General features: G+C 41.0%; 1 protein-coding gene across 9 annotated transcripts in view; it reads right to left on the bottom strand.

Moving 5' to 3' along the window:
- Positions 1–15,591, bottom strand: part of bmpr1ba (bone morphogenetic protein receptor, type IBa) — a 466,435-nt gene that overhangs the window by 50,739 nt on the left and 400,105 nt on the right. Inside the window, exon 1 of one of the 9 annotated variants that reach the window (XM_048542733.2) lies at positions 6,453–6,565. The exons of the other annotated variants lie outside the window; for them this stretch is intronic. The gene's annotated coding sequence lies outside the window, so the exon portion shown is untranslated. Of the gene's footprint in view, positions 1–6,452; positions 6,566–15,591 lie in introns of those variants that run through there. 9 annotated transcript variants of the gene reach the window in all.

Below are 15,591 nucleotides of genomic sequence, written 5' to 3' on the forward strand. Positions count from 1 at the left end.
TCACACTAGATTCCTCATGACATCCTATAGCAGCGTATTATCCACAGGAAAAATACAAAAGCAAAGTTAATGCTTTATGGGAAGAACTAAAAATGTATGCACTGTATTATATTACCCATATTTGTTTTGCAAATAAGAGTGAATGTTTGAAGCAAATGTTCATATTAAATTAATGAGGATCATACATGAACCTGCCCATAAGAGTTTTCCACGGTCAGTGAAAAAGAAATAGCTTTTGCCACAAAGGTTCGATTTTATTGCTGGTTAATAGCGTTGATCAGTAAATGCTGTTTTCATACAAGCAATTAGACGGAGATACTGACTTGTAACAAGGGGTAAAAGACATCAGCTGGCTCAATGCCTAAATGTTGCATTTAAGACCTGCAGAACAGCAACTACTAGACTGAAATATTCCAAGTGCTATCTGGCTCATATCCCATTGCAGCTCTGTTCCAGTCCAAGATGATGTTTTGTGAATCGATACTGGGAATAAGAAGTATTAGCAGGAGCGGAAGCATTAAGGTTAAGCCAAACTCTATGGAAGCCCAAAAGAGAATGCATGGAAGAACAGAAATTTCTGGAGAAACTGAATTGTTTGAGTCTCTGAGTCTTGTGACCCTTGTTCTGAGGAAGGTCACTGGACTCAAGCTGTTAATTCTACCTCTCTCTCTCTCCACAGATGCAGCCAAACCTGCCGTGCCTCTCCAGCAATTTCTGTTTTTGTTTTGCAGTGTTCTTTCCTGATGTCCTGGCCATTAGGTAACCTTCAATAATATCTTGTTGTCAGCAAACACTTGCTAATGAGTGTGACTGTTCACCTCGGAAATTCCATTTCTGTAGTCATGGGTTTTAACCTTTTAATGAGCCCAATCCTACAGCCCTATGCCTGATCACATATTTGGTAGATGTTCCTGGGAAGTGGACTTGGTCCTTGGCTTCAAGATCACTGCCATTCCTTTCTTCAGTTCCTTTTCCATCCTCCCTTGTGCTGATGGGTGTTCTCAAAGAATTGTGTCCCTCATTCAGGAGCTTCCTCCAAGTGAATTCTTTCTGAATGATGGTCTCTCATGTATTGGCATCTACCTTGTTTTTCTTGAGGGAAGTCTACAGGGAGTCTTGCATGCTCACAAAACATCATCTTGCAGTGATGGGAGTGTGCTGTGTTCGACGTGACTGCTGTATTTCCACACTCAGAAAGTATGGGCACACTGTAAAATGCTCCAGATCCTTCTGAGATTGTGAAAGATACTTTATAAACCAGGGCAATCAACACAGAACCATCATTCCCACCATCACTGATTTGTAACCTGTAATCTAGAGATGATCATAGGCATTGTTAAGCATCACACTGACACTGCCCGCTGAAAAGAGGGTGGGCATGGGGGGTCAGGGGCAGGTGCTACTCTTCAGTTAGAAGGCCTCTGATTGGCCAGGAGGGCTTCTATTCTCAGGGTCCTGGAAGAATGCCTGCTGCTGTCTAGTTAAATGCCTGAGTGGGACATGTTGCAGTTGGCCTTCCCAAATAAGGGCAATATGGGGCTCTACCAAATTTGCAGCCAGTGGGAAAGACCCCTATCACCTCCGTTAAACACCCCCCACCTAGGCCTGAACGTCTGGAATTCGCTCTTCATCTCTCTTTCCTCCTTCAAGGCTCTGACCAGGAGTTCAGTCAGCTTCCTTAAAACTACCTTCTTTGACTTGATGTCAATTGTTGTCAGAATATAAATTCTCCCAGTATTTGGGGATGAGTTAACTATATGGTCACTATATGGGACTTGAAGATGGAAGATGTTGAAGTGGAATTTGTTGTGTAAGGGCATTGGAGTAACCTTGTGATGATGTCATGGAGATGCATATCACTAAGTATAAATAGCACCGTGTGGGTGGAATTAGAACTCTCTGGAAGAATGCACTGGACTGCAATACACCAGATCTTTACAGTGTTTTTAGAGTACATGAGGTGAGCGCATGGGAAGGAGAGATTAGTCCTTATCTAATGTATCAACAAGTACATCTCTGATTATCATGTACGGCCTTATTCTAACATGTAGTAGTGTTAGTTTGGAGGAGATTTTTGACTTTGCCTTCTCCTCAGTCTGCCTTCATCCCAAACTCATTGAACAGCATCAAGCCACACAATAAAAGAAGAAATGAACCCACTTTGTGCAAGCAACTGAGGCCTGAAGATACAATTTACATGCACTTGCAAATTCCTCTTCCAAGACACACCATGACTTGCAATTCTATTACCATTTCCTCATTGTCACCTGGTTAAACATCTGGCACTCCCCGCCTGACAACACTGTCAGTGTACCAACACCACACCAGCTTCATTTCAAGAAGGCAACTCTCTACCATTTTCAAGTGCAGTTAGGCAGGGGCAGCAAGTGCTAGTCTTCCCAGTAAATTCAACACTTCATATGATATGAGTCATTTAGCCCATCGTATTTGCATCGCCATTCAATGAGAGCATAGCTGTTCTGATCATCCTCAATTCCACTTTCCTGCCTTTTCTCTATAATCCTCGATTCCCTGACTGATTAAAAATCCGCCTATCTCGGCCTTGAATATACTTAATGATCCATCCTCAACTGCCCCCCTGCAGCAAAGAATTGCAGAAACACGCAAGAATTGGAAAAAGAAATCTTATGAATCAGTGTGCGCTTATAAAATTGCAGAGTGGATGCAGACAAGAATCAATATTAATTACTGTTTGTTCTATTGTCATGAAGTGAAAAAAGCAGCTTTTCCTAAAATATCAGGTCCAATCTTTAATTGAAAAAATCCACAGGCCTCATACTGTACTCTCAAAATACAGCTCAGTATGTGTGCATTCCACCTTTTGGCTTATTGGTATGGATTATCATTACACTGAACAGAAAACACATGACTCACCCCTGGGAAATAAAACCCATCTCTCTGAACCCTCTCAGATGGATCACGTCTGTTATAGGGAATGATATTCCTAGTCAAAACTCCTCAATTGACTTATCAAGCTGTTTTCAGAACTCTGACAAAAGTCCAGTTTCTTTTTGTTTTAATTCTTGCCAATTTTCTTTAAGCTTAGCTGTGTTCCATTTAATTCCAATCTTCTAAGGAGTCAGTCTTTCTTAATTTCAAATATATACTTTCTTCATAAAAAATATCTTTATGTATATACATAGTCACAAACGTAGTTAGGTTCTATACACTAGCAGATCAAAGAAACAAACATTGGAGTTTGGTTCTATCCAACAAACCAAAGGTATCTTCTAAGGAGATAATCCCATGGGAAAAAAGGGGCATATAATGGCATGGCACATCAAAGTTCATACCCAAATCCTTACTCTAGCTATGCTGTTCAACCATGGAAGTGCATTTGACTGTTGAAGCAGTTTTGGAGACTCACAGAATCCTGTGGCACAAAAAGAGGCCACTGTGCCTGTTTGAAAGAGTTTTCTGATCCGTCCCACTCTACCCAACCAACTCTTTCCCCGTCCACTTTTCTGAAGAAGGGTCCTGACCCGAAACGTTACTTTTCCTGCTCCTCTGATGCTTCCTGGCCTGCTGTGTTCCTCTAGCTCCACACTGCGTTGTCTCCAACTCCAACATCAGCAGTGCTTGCTATCTCCCACTGGAAAATTTCCTTTTTTACATCGTTATCTGATCCATTTGTTACAGTTGCTCTTGAATCTGTCTCCGCCACTATTTCCGGGAGCGCACCAACTCACAGGGTAAAACAAAATTTTGCTCCTCTTATCACTGAACTATAAATTCTCCACAGTTGTGAACTTTCCTACAAATAGGAAAAAGCTTCTCCTGATTTATTCAGTCAAACTGGCTTGTGATTTTGAACAAATCTAATCAATCTTTTCTGAGTATTCTGTTCTCTGAACACAATCTCAGCTTCTCTGGTAAACAGTTAATGTTTTGTAAGGCTATATCAATGGAAGACATGCAGAAACTCTGCTTATATGTACAGGTGAAAACATTCAAATAACTCACCAACCAGTAGTTAATGGGATCCAAGATAAAATGCTTTGCAAAATATTTCAGCACTTCTTGATAAAATTTGGAAAGAAGCAGAGATGATGCTTCCAATTAATGAGAAAATTCAAAACAAGGATTCATCATTGTTGCTAATAAATTGAATCAGGAATTTGGAAGAAACTTCAGATTAGCAAGAAAGTGGAACTCACTGGCATAGGGCGTGGCTGAGGGTAATAGCAGAGTTAAGATAAAGTTAAATAACCATATGTAAGAGAAAGAAGTAGAACATAGAAACATGAGGACTAGAAGCAGGAGTCGGGAATTCAACTCCTCGTGACAGCTCCACCATTTAATATGATCATGGCTGAGCTCTTCTCTGCTTCAGCTCCATGTTCCTGCCTGCTCGCACAGCTCTTCAACGCATTATAAACTTTAAAAACTGTTTAACTCCTCCTTAGTATTTTTTCAGGCCACAAGTAGTGAATTCCACAAAGTCACAATGCTTTGACAGAAGTAATTTCATTGAATCTCTGCAGCATGGAAGCAGGCTATCTGGCCCATTAAGTCCACACTGAACTATCCCACCCATGTAGCGCTGCCTTTCCCACAGCTGAACCACCTAAACTGCGCATCTTTGTACTGTGGAAGAAAACTTCAGCACCTGGAGCAAACCCACACAGACACGGGGAGAATGTGCAAACTCCACACAGACAGTCGGCCAAGGATGGAATTAAACCTGGGCTCACCTCTAAGCTACCATGCCACCCAATGGTTTCTCCTCACTTCTGTTTCAAATCTGCCAGTCTTTAGCCTAAAACTATGGATTCTTGTTCTAGTTTGCTGCACATATGGGAACGTCCTTTCTACATGTACTTGTTTTAGCATTTTGCATACCTCAATAGATCTCCTCTCATTCTTTCAAAGTCCAGACAGTACATCCGAAACAGTTCAACCTCTCTTCATAAGACAAACCCTCTTGAATCAGACTAGTGAGCCTCCTGTAAAGTGCCTCCAATGCAACTACATCCCTCCAGAGGTAAGGGAACCAAAGCTGGATATAGTACTCTCAGTGTAGTCTCAGCAATGCCTCATACAGCTGCAGCAGCACCTCCCTACTGTTATACTCTATTCTTTGAACAATAAATAATTCCATTTGCTTTGCCTTGAAAACAATGACTTTTTTATTGCTTATTCTGGGTCTGAAGTCATGTGCAGGCCAAACTAGGTAAGGACAGCAGATTGCTTTCCCTGAAGGACATGAGTGAATGAGATGGGTTCTTAATGACAATTGGTTTTAGTTTTATGGCAGTAGTACAGAGAATTGCCTCATAGGTATTTTCTACCTACCCGTTTAGGGATATTATCATACACTGCTGGGCTTCAGCCTGCACCTCCTGGCTCAGACATAGGGACACTACCACCACGGCTACAACAGCCTTGTGTTACTTGCTTTACACTCCAGAGTTATTAATTGAACTTAAATCCCAGCAGCTGCCTTTTGAACCTGTGTTCCCCAGGCCATGAGTGCAGGGACATTACCATTAATCCACCAAAATGTAGTTAGATGTACTAATTAGACTAGGAGGAGGCTGGTGTGAATCATAAACACTGAGATGGATCATTTACATGAAATGACCTGTTTCTGTGCTGTAAAAGCAATGCATGAATCTGCACTGAATCAGTGATGGACACCCTCACCCAGCTTGCAAAGCTCCTATTGAACTTTATCCCAGAGAACTTTTTTAATGAGCTCTTGTTATTTAGTCAGTTCTCGCCAATTCCCCATCCTTGTTATCAGCCCTGCTGATATCGGGCTTGCTAATTCTGTTTTGCAGACAGGCAAGGCCATTTTGTTTTCATCAGTGAGCTAATTAATTGTAAGCCTCATCACTCAGGAATTATCACAATAAAAAAGGGGGAACTATTACGGATAACTGCACAAAATTCTTGCAGACATTTTGCATCTTCATTTTTGAAACTAAAATGTCCTTAAAGAAGGCTTGCAAAGTATAAATCAGTGACCTAACCAGCCCAAGTTAAAACCTACCTTTCTTATATGAACCACTGAACTAAAGGACGAAAGAAGCAGTTTTTTTTGTTGAAATGTTGAACTACCTCTACTAGGTTCATTCTACAAAGAACCACTTCTATCAAAACATTACTCAAAATATCCACCTAAATTTGAACCCAGCTGATTTTTAAGTGCTGCGCTCCAATGTCTATCTATTTCACTGTTTATCTCCGGTTGAACTTAGGGTCAAATACATGTGAATTGAATGTCACATTCTTCCAATAGCAAAATAAATGATTCATTTGGCAATCCCTAATGACTATTGTGATTACCGTCAAATATATACATATGTATATATACACACACACACATTGACACACACACAAAACTCTGCAACTAAGCTGTGCATCATCATTGATGTCCAGATCTCAAAAAGCAGGGGGAGTAACACAATCGGAACACATAAGCTTACCTCTTGGTTAGATACACACCGCTTTTCCTACAAAACCTGGCTGTCAGAGCAGGCTAGATGGTGTTCTCCTATCAGTCCAGACTTGACAGTGCCGTGCTAGGATACCAGCAGACTGCCGAATCACAGAGAAGAATCAATGCAGACTGAAGCAGGGTATCTGTGGAACCAGAGTCAGAGATTTGAGCTCTGGCCAAAAAATGTGACTCGGTCACAGGACGCACCACGAACAGACCATCCTTGACAGTTGCTGGCTAAACAAAGCATTTGGATAGCAATGCAAAAAACTTCATTTGCAAAGCACCAAATTTATAGTTTTTGTTAAACAATGGTAATCAATGGTAAGCACAGGAAGCAGGGCTGTATTTATTGAATCTACTACTCCGTTGCTAAAAGCATTTCAGTCTTTGAAAACCTCAAAGTCTCCACTCACCTCCAGTGAGGAAGGACAGCATTGCATTTGCCAGACTTCCCTGTACAACAACTTAAACCGATATTAGAGTTCCCTGACTAGTTGTCAGGCTTAAAAAAAACTCTTACATTTTGTGGTTGTTTAAAGATGCAAAGTGTAAATTCCATAAACATTTACATTTCATCAAGCCCAAGTGAAAGGAACACATTGCTTCCTAAAAACACTGCGAAAGTGTGACAGACAGCCAGATAATGCTCTGAGTCCTCGCCTCCCCATCTAGTTTTTTCTGTCGTTACATTAAGCCTGTCAGGGTTGCATCTCTAGAAACAGCTGGTCATTCCTAGTAATGAAAAGCACAAAGTAGCAATAGAAAAGTCATGAAGCAGACAAGAACTATTTTACTTGCGGTGAGTTCTTTTTATAATTTTGGTTTGATACCACAATATGAGTTTTGGTCCAAGGGAAATAGGATGAGGAGAAGGAAGAGTTAAAACTGTGTTCAGCCTTAAACTTCAAAGTAATGTCTCTTGTTGTACATTAATACTAAATCTTGCTATAAATGGTAATTGCAGGTATATCAAGCTCTGACTTATAATTACATTGTGTAAGTACTTATTGAACTTCTCCATGGCTTTCTGTCCACCTTCTAGATTACTATTCCAGTGGTCACCACTTTGTTCCTCAACAGGCTTGGGCCGATAAAAGATACAGAACATTTTTGCTACACAAGTGCCAGACCATCTCACATAAGAGAGAATTTAACCATCGCCCTCGCCAATCAAGATATTACCATTACTCAACCCCCAACTATGAATAACCCGGTGGCCAAAAGCTCAACTGGCCAACTGTGGCTACAAGAATTTGAAGCTTCTGTGAAAAGTAACCCACCTCTTGTCATTTCCCAAGCCCGTCCATCATCTACAGGGCATAAGTCAGGAGTGTGACAGACTACTGCCTACTTGCCTGGACGTGTGTAGCCTCAACAATTCTCAAGAAGCTTGACACTATCCAAGACAAATCATCCTGCATGCTTAGCATCCCGATCACTATCTTCACCATTCATTCTCTTCACCATTGATGCACAGCAGCAGCAGTGTGCATTCTGTACAAGATATACCGCTGTAACATATGAAAACTTCTCCAAAAGCACCTTCTAAGCCCATAACCTCTGACATGTAGAAGGACATGGATAGCAGATATGTAGCAGCATCATCACCTGTAAATGCCTCTTCATGTTACACACAATGCTGCCTTGGAAGTATATTGCCATTCCTTCATATCGCTGGGTCAAAATCTTGAGACTTCCTTCCTATCAGCACTTTGGATGTCTCTAAACCCCAAAGACTGCACCGATTCGCAAAGGCAGGGTACCAACACCTTGTCGAGGGCAATTAGGGATGTGCAATAAATGCTGGGCCCAGCCCGTGGCAACCACATCCCCTGAATAATTTAAAACAGGCAATTAACAAGAGAACATGATCTTATTGACAGTATCTGCAGGTCAAACAGTGGCAATAAAGAAAGGATTGATCCCAGGCTTCTTGAGGTAAGGGAAGGAGGGAAAGTGAAAATGGCATAATTTTGAAATGCTCAACCACAAAGTGTTAAAAAAATTCATCTGTAGAAATACAGGGCTGGGAAAGGTTTAGCCATTTATGTTGTGACAAGTTCTTAAGTGTGAACAAGGGTAGTGCTGGAGATGAAATGCTTCCCAAATGACAATAAAGTACTTGGCACTTCTAAATTAGGAATAGGATCTGCACAGTTTTTGGCTTCCTTAAATGGTCCTGAGCTATGAAAGTACGACAGCACCATTTCCTAGCCCCTTCCCACACACTCAATACTAAAGCTTTCTTAAAAGTGAAACATTCTGAGTACTTGCAAATCATGCTCTACTTAAACAGAAAGTCCAACTGCTAGAAATCCCAAGTCTGAGGAAAATCTGCTTAGTTTTTTTTGTATCATCCAGTGAATCCCTGCAATAAAGATTTTTTTTTGTTTCACCAGAGATTGAAAATGGAAATTCAGTGTCGATTGTAAGTTGGCAAACATAAGCCCATTGAAACATCGGAGATGGCCACTTAGCCCCTTGTGACTCTTGTGCAATCCCAGACCCAGGTGAACCATGCCTCAGTGCCATTTTCCTGTGCCATTCCCATAGTCCTTGATGTTATTGGCATCAACATTACTGTCTTGAACATACTCTACGACGGAACTCAAATAGCAGTTTGGGGTACAGAATTCCAAAGATACACCAACCTCTGGGCGAAGAATTTCTTCCTCATCTCATTCCTAAATGATCTGTCTCTTACTCTGAGACTGAGTCACTTGACTGTAGATGTCCCAAGCCAAGAAAACCATTCTGTGTCTATTCTTGCCTTTCAAGAAGGTTATATGTTTTGATGCGAGTGCCTCTAATTTTCCCAAATTGTCTTAAATTTCCCATCCTGCTCTGGGATTTAAGCTGACTTCATCAATGCAGAGTTGCCAGAGTAAAGCACCATTGGCAATGTTGTTGTTTCCTGTAGCTGACATTATGCACTTGTCTGTCCTTTGAAGTCCATACAACAGATACCATGGCATTGTACCTGTTTTAATAAAAAAGTTTTTCAGACTGATATTTACTTTTCAAATCATAAAATGGCAAAAACAACGGCCACTTGTTCTTTTTTTTTTAGATGAGTTGCTCTCAGAAGGCTGGATGCTACCACTCACCACAGTGACTACACTTCACCATATCGCTGCTTTTTTTTCCAAACTGCACGATGCCCTTAGGAAGGGAGTTCCAGGATTTTGACCCAGCGACAGTGAAGGAGCAGTGACATATTTCCAAGTCAGGATGGTGAGTGGCTTACAGGGGAATTTACAGGGAGTTGTGATTCCATATATTTGCTGCCCTTGTCCTTCCAGATAGAAGTGGCTGGTTTTTTTTTGTGATCCGATGACCCTTAGGCTTGTAGCTTTAAATGCGTTTCTCCACAGGTGCTACGGGGTGTGCTGAGTTTCTTCAGCAATTTCTGTTTTCGTTGGTATCAGATTTTGATTCTGTAGTACTTTTCTTTACATCTTTCTTCATTTCTGGGTCATGGGTCACTTTAATGCCCATTCCTAGTTGCCCTCGAGAAGGTGAGCTGCCTTTGTGTGCCGTTGGTAGATCTAAAATACCCTCAAGGAGGGAATTCCAGGATTTTGACCAAGTGACAGTGATGCTGCCAGACTTGCTGAGTATCCTCAACACTTTGTTTTCATTTTAAGTTTCTAGTATCTGCAGTTCCTTGCTTTTCCTCTCTCAGAAGATACAATGTGGGCTGCTACCTCTATTTTGGTTTGTGGAAGCTGTTCAGTTTCACTCTTTGAAGCTTTCCCAGCCTATCAGTTTTAGTGAGTAAACATTTGCCACAGCACTCCCGTCTATTCGAGTTCTACCCAGATCAGCAAATCTGTGCACTGATTGAATATTGTTGAGAAAACAAAAAATGTTAGAGATCACAGCAGGTCAGTCAGCATCCATGGAGAGAGAGAGAGCAAGCTAACATTTCCAGGCTCTGAAGAAGAGTCATCTGGGCTTGAAATATTAGCTTTTTTTCCTTAATTCATTCACAAGATGAGAGCTTTGCTGGCTGGGGATCTCTAATTACCCAGAGGGCAGTTAAGAGTCAACCACATTGCTTTGGTCTGGAGTTGCATGTAGGCCAGGCCAGATAAGGACAATCAACAATGGATTCACAGTCATCCTTAGATTCCTAGTTCCATATATTAATTGAAGTCAAATTTCAACATCTGCTGAGGAAGGATTTGAACCTGAGTCCCAAGAATGCTTTCCTGCTTTCCAGACTCACAGGCCAATGACAATACCACTCAGCCATCACCTCCCGCTGTCAAGTTCTCTCTCCATGGATGTGGCCAGACCCACTATAATCTCCAGCATTTGTTATTTTCAGTGCAGATTCCAGCATCTGCAGTAATTTGCTTCTGCCTTAAATATTGTTGAAATCCTTTGCAATGGTCTGACATTGTAAGACTTGCTACAGTCAGACAAGTCCTTTTATTTTCGTATACATTTTAAATCCCTGATATTGAGGTAGGCTAATCAGCCAGCAATCTGAGGAATCCTGTGGAACCTCTTTGGCCTTTACACATGATCTTGGGGACTACTTGTCAACTTTTATGATTGCACATTTCCTTTCAGGACCACATCAGTTCCTCTGAAACAGGAACACCGTTGAGGAACCGATCAGGCATGCTTTATTTTAACTAACAAAAAAAGGCAAGTAATACCTTACTGTATTTAAAAAAAGGTGCTAATTTGGCATTCAAAATTTTGTTAGCTATTTTCTTAACAGGTCAATTGGAAATTATTGAAATGAATTCTAATCAGACCCTTATAGGCTAGTTCAAACTCACTTTGCCAGGAATTCTGTCAGTCAGGCTTTAATTTCTTCAGTCTGGCTTTGACTCAATTCTGGGCTCAAGAGGCACAAAATTATTAAAGTAGCCGCTCCCTTGCATTTGTTATGAAATAATCAACAAGGAACAGATTATCACTGGCTTCTTTTAAGAGAGAATAACATGTAACAAATGTTCTTTTTGTGTAACAGCATCAGAATGAGGAATAGACGTGCTGGAGTGCAAGGCAGATTATTTTATCAGGACACAGATACTTTTCCTGTAGCAGGGTATCTAAGAACACATTGCATCTTGAGAAGCTGTCCCCTCAACCTCTAAAGTTCATGCAGGGAGTATGGGCCAACCACTGCACTGCTGGGGAAAAAAAATTAAAATGCTAAAATGAGGCCAGAAATTGTGCAAGATGCAAAATCATTTCAAAGAATTGTGGTTCTGAAGAAGAGTCATACCAGACTCGAAGCTTCAATTCTGTTTCTCTCTACACACCTGCTGAGTTTCTCCAGCATTCCCTCTGTTTGTTGATGTTTTGTGGAGTTAACAATGTAAAGATTGAGACAGCAGTATAAATTTGGCTGTGTGGAAGTAAACAGAAATGGAGAGCAAATAAAAAAGATGGATAAAGATAAATGGAGCAGTGACAGAAATTAAAGTGAAAAATAAGTTTTAAATTATCCATTTTAAAATCCCCAACAACAATTAAAACCTGAATGAATGAAACTCTGTAATTAACTTTCAGTGCCCAGGGAATTGATCATATGTAATTATCATCACACTGTCATTAGGATATTGAGTCTGAAATTATTTGCTTTACATTTTGTAGTGGGTTTAGTTAACATTTACAATGCTTCTCTGCTGACTTGACATCACTTGTTGCATTTCAAATCAGGAGGAAGAGAGCAGGATGTGGTATTGCAAAGCCAGAATTTGCCAGAATATTTATGGCCAAGTACCATTAACCTCACTGTCATAGGAAAATCTAGGCCTGTATTCCCAGATATTGTATCAATGCTGGATTAATGGAAAATACTCTACATCTTGTGATCAGCCAAAAATAAAGTTTATTCGTTCATTGTTCTATGTCCTTTGCCAATTCCACTAATCAATTCTCCAAGTGCCATCAACACCCATTGTGAATAAAGCACAGGGTAATGCTGTCGCATATATTATTAATATCTGTTCTAGCATTCCCGCTGAGACTTAAAAGGACCATATTTAATCATCTTTATGCCTTACATTGGGATAGGAAATGAAAAAAGATGGTTCTCAGTGACAAGAATTGTAAGTTCTCACTGCTATCTTTATGAAATGATTCATAGAATTATAGACTCATAGAGCACGGAAACAGGCCCTTTGGTCCAACTCATCCATGCCAACCAGATCTCCTAAATTTATCTAGTCCCATTTGCCGGCATTTGGCCCATATCCCTCTAAACCTTTCCTATTCATATACCCATCAATGTGCCTTTTATATATTGCAAAGACATCAGTCTCCACCATTTCCTCTGGCAGCTCGTTCCATACACGCACCACTCTCTGCAAGAAAAAGTTGCCCCTCAGGTCCCTTTGAAATCTTTCCCCTCACTCCTTAAACCTATACCCTCTAGTTTTTGATTCCCCCACCCTGGGGAAAAGACCTTGCCTATTTACCCTATCCATGCCCCTCATGATTTTATAAACCTCTATAAAGGTCACTCCTCTGCCTCCGACGCTCCCGGGAAAACAGTACCAGTCTATTCAGCTTCTCCCTGTAGTTCGGACCCTCCAACCCTAACAATATCCTTGTAATTTTTTTCTGAAACCTTTCACATTTCACAGCATCCTTCTTACAGCAGGGAGGCCAGAACTGAATGCAGTATTCCAATCGTGGCCTAACCTATATCCTGTACAGCTGCATATGATCTCCCAACTCCTGTACTCATTGCACCAATAAAGGTAAGCATACCAAATGCCTTCTTCACTATCCTATCTACCTATGACTACACTTTCAAGAACTGTAAAACGGCAGCACAGAAAAAGACCATTCAGCCCATTGTAGTAATGTTCACTCATTGAATAGGCTAACTAATTAGTCCCTCTTCCCCTGCTTTCTCCCCCATTGCCTGGCAAACATCTCTTATTCAGCCCACTGATCCTTTTCCTGAATGTCTGCCTCACCCCTGCCTGACGGGCATAGCCACCCAACTGATCAATGTAATCGTGAATAGAATCAGAGAAGTGGTCATTCTGAAATTATCATTCCTCGATGTCCACGTCATTGAGAAATTATTCCAGAAATTTACATGAGGCACCATTTCCAAGCAAGGCCTCAGATTAAAAGAAATAGGAATGTGTCAGGTGATCAGAAACCAATTCTCTTTCTGAAGTCATGGCGGGAGAAGAGCAATCAACAGACATCAGTGAGCCAAGAGCTATTGGGAAACATATGCAAATCATTCAGTCTAAACCCAGAGGAAGCTCTCACCAAAAGCTTTAAAAGAGCTCAGCATTTTAAATCAGCTCCAATATTATTGTAGACTGTGGGCAGACATTACTGGATATGAATTCCATCTGCTGGCAACGTGTGGAGAGGAGCAGAACATTCCTTTAGTTCCTTCGGGAATTGCCCCGAGTCCTTGGAAGAATAGAAAATCCTTTGAAGGTGCCTGTTGTTCTGGGGCAAGAAACAGTTATGCGTTCCGGTGTGTGTAGTTTTGTTATCCATTACATGGACCAGGCTCTAAGAACAACAGATCAATCCTCAACAGAATTCCTGGGCTGCAAAAACATCCTTTACCCAAGTGAAGGCAATGACTCAATTTATTGTTAACTCTGAAAAAGGTCATTCAAACCCGATCCTGTTGGAGAAAGTTATGGTGAATCTGAAGAGTAAGATACAGACACAGAAGGAGGTGGACTTGTCTCTGGAGATTGTTTCACCATTCAGTTATCTGCATCTAGAATCGGAGAATCAAGATAGAATCCTTACTGTTTGGAGGCAGGCCATTTGGCCCATCAAGTCCACACTATTCGACTGAAGAAACTCCCATCCAGACCAAAGCCTATCCCTGTAACCCTACATTTCCGAGGTTAACCCACCTAACCTGCACATCCCTGTACCCTTAGGGGTAATTTATCACAGCTAATCCACCCTAACCTGCACATCTTTGGACTGTGGCAGGAAACCAGAGCATCCAAAGGAAACCCACACAGACACAGAGAGAACGTGTAAACTTCATGATTGATCTGTGACTGAACTCTGTGTACCTGCCTTTGTCCAATATCATTTAACAGCTCTGGTTTTAAAAAAAGCTTTCAATCTCAGAATTAAAAGTAATATTATAGCATCAACTGATGCTGTGAAAGCAACTTTCCAACCTGTACCACACTTTGCATATTTAAGTTTTTATTAGCTTGATTTGTGAAAGAGCTGGCTCCAATTCTGAGACCATGTCCCCGACACCCTACTTTCTCCAACCAGTGGAAATTGCTTCCCTCCATCTACCCTGTTAAGTTTTCCTTGACACCTTGAAAATGTTGACCAGATCATGCCTCAAACTTCTAAATTTGGAGAAATGCAAGCCCAAATGGAGATCAGAAATGGAGAGCTATTTGTTATGTTGAACATACATATTCAGACAAACAAGGGTTAAACAGTTGATATGTGGGAATTTCAAGGTGTCCCAACACAGAATTGAGCCATTTGATCTCTCACTTGATGAATGGTCATAGTTTTAATCATGTCTAGTCATCTCAGTTCCCGTATAACTTAAAACTCATTTTCATCTGTCTACCCATCTAATCGTGAATGCTGATATAGTTACTGCTTCAACCTCTAATCCAAAATGAATAGCATATCCTCATGAGGTGCCAGTCCTGCTGTCAGCTCTACATCATTTACATATAATATTGTCTCAGTCCCACCACCCCCAACCGTGTTGCAGATGCTTCAACCACTGGAAACAGTTTACTTCTCCATTCTGAATCACATCCACCTTCTTGCCCTTTAATCTTTGCAATCCAGTGAGATGGTTTAGGGAAGGCATAAATTGGAACTGGTCTCATTGCGACTGCTGCTGCTTTCCTTTCATTATGGAAGATGGCTGTTTCTAGCAGCAAAGCATAGAAACATAGAAGATAGCTTCAGGAGTAGACCACTCGACCCCTCAATCCTGCTCCGCCATTCAATATGATCACTGTGTGATTCTATATGAACTTCTCAGTATTTGCAACTTGCCTTTTGCTCTTAGCTGCCTGCATTGTATGCTTACTTGAAGAAAATAACAACTTCACTAATATTTGATATCACCCCAGTATGACATATTCAGGGGAGCTTGAAACGTCAGC

The sequence above is a fragment of the Stegostoma tigrinum genome, chromosome 1 (genome assembly GCF_030684315.1).
Source record: "Stegostoma tigrinum isolate sSteTig4 chromosome 1, sSteTig4.hap1, whole genome shotgun sequence".
Taxonomy (NCBI): domain Eukaryota; kingdom Metazoa; phylum Chordata; class Chondrichthyes; order Orectolobiformes; family Stegostomatidae; genus Stegostoma; species Stegostoma tigrinum.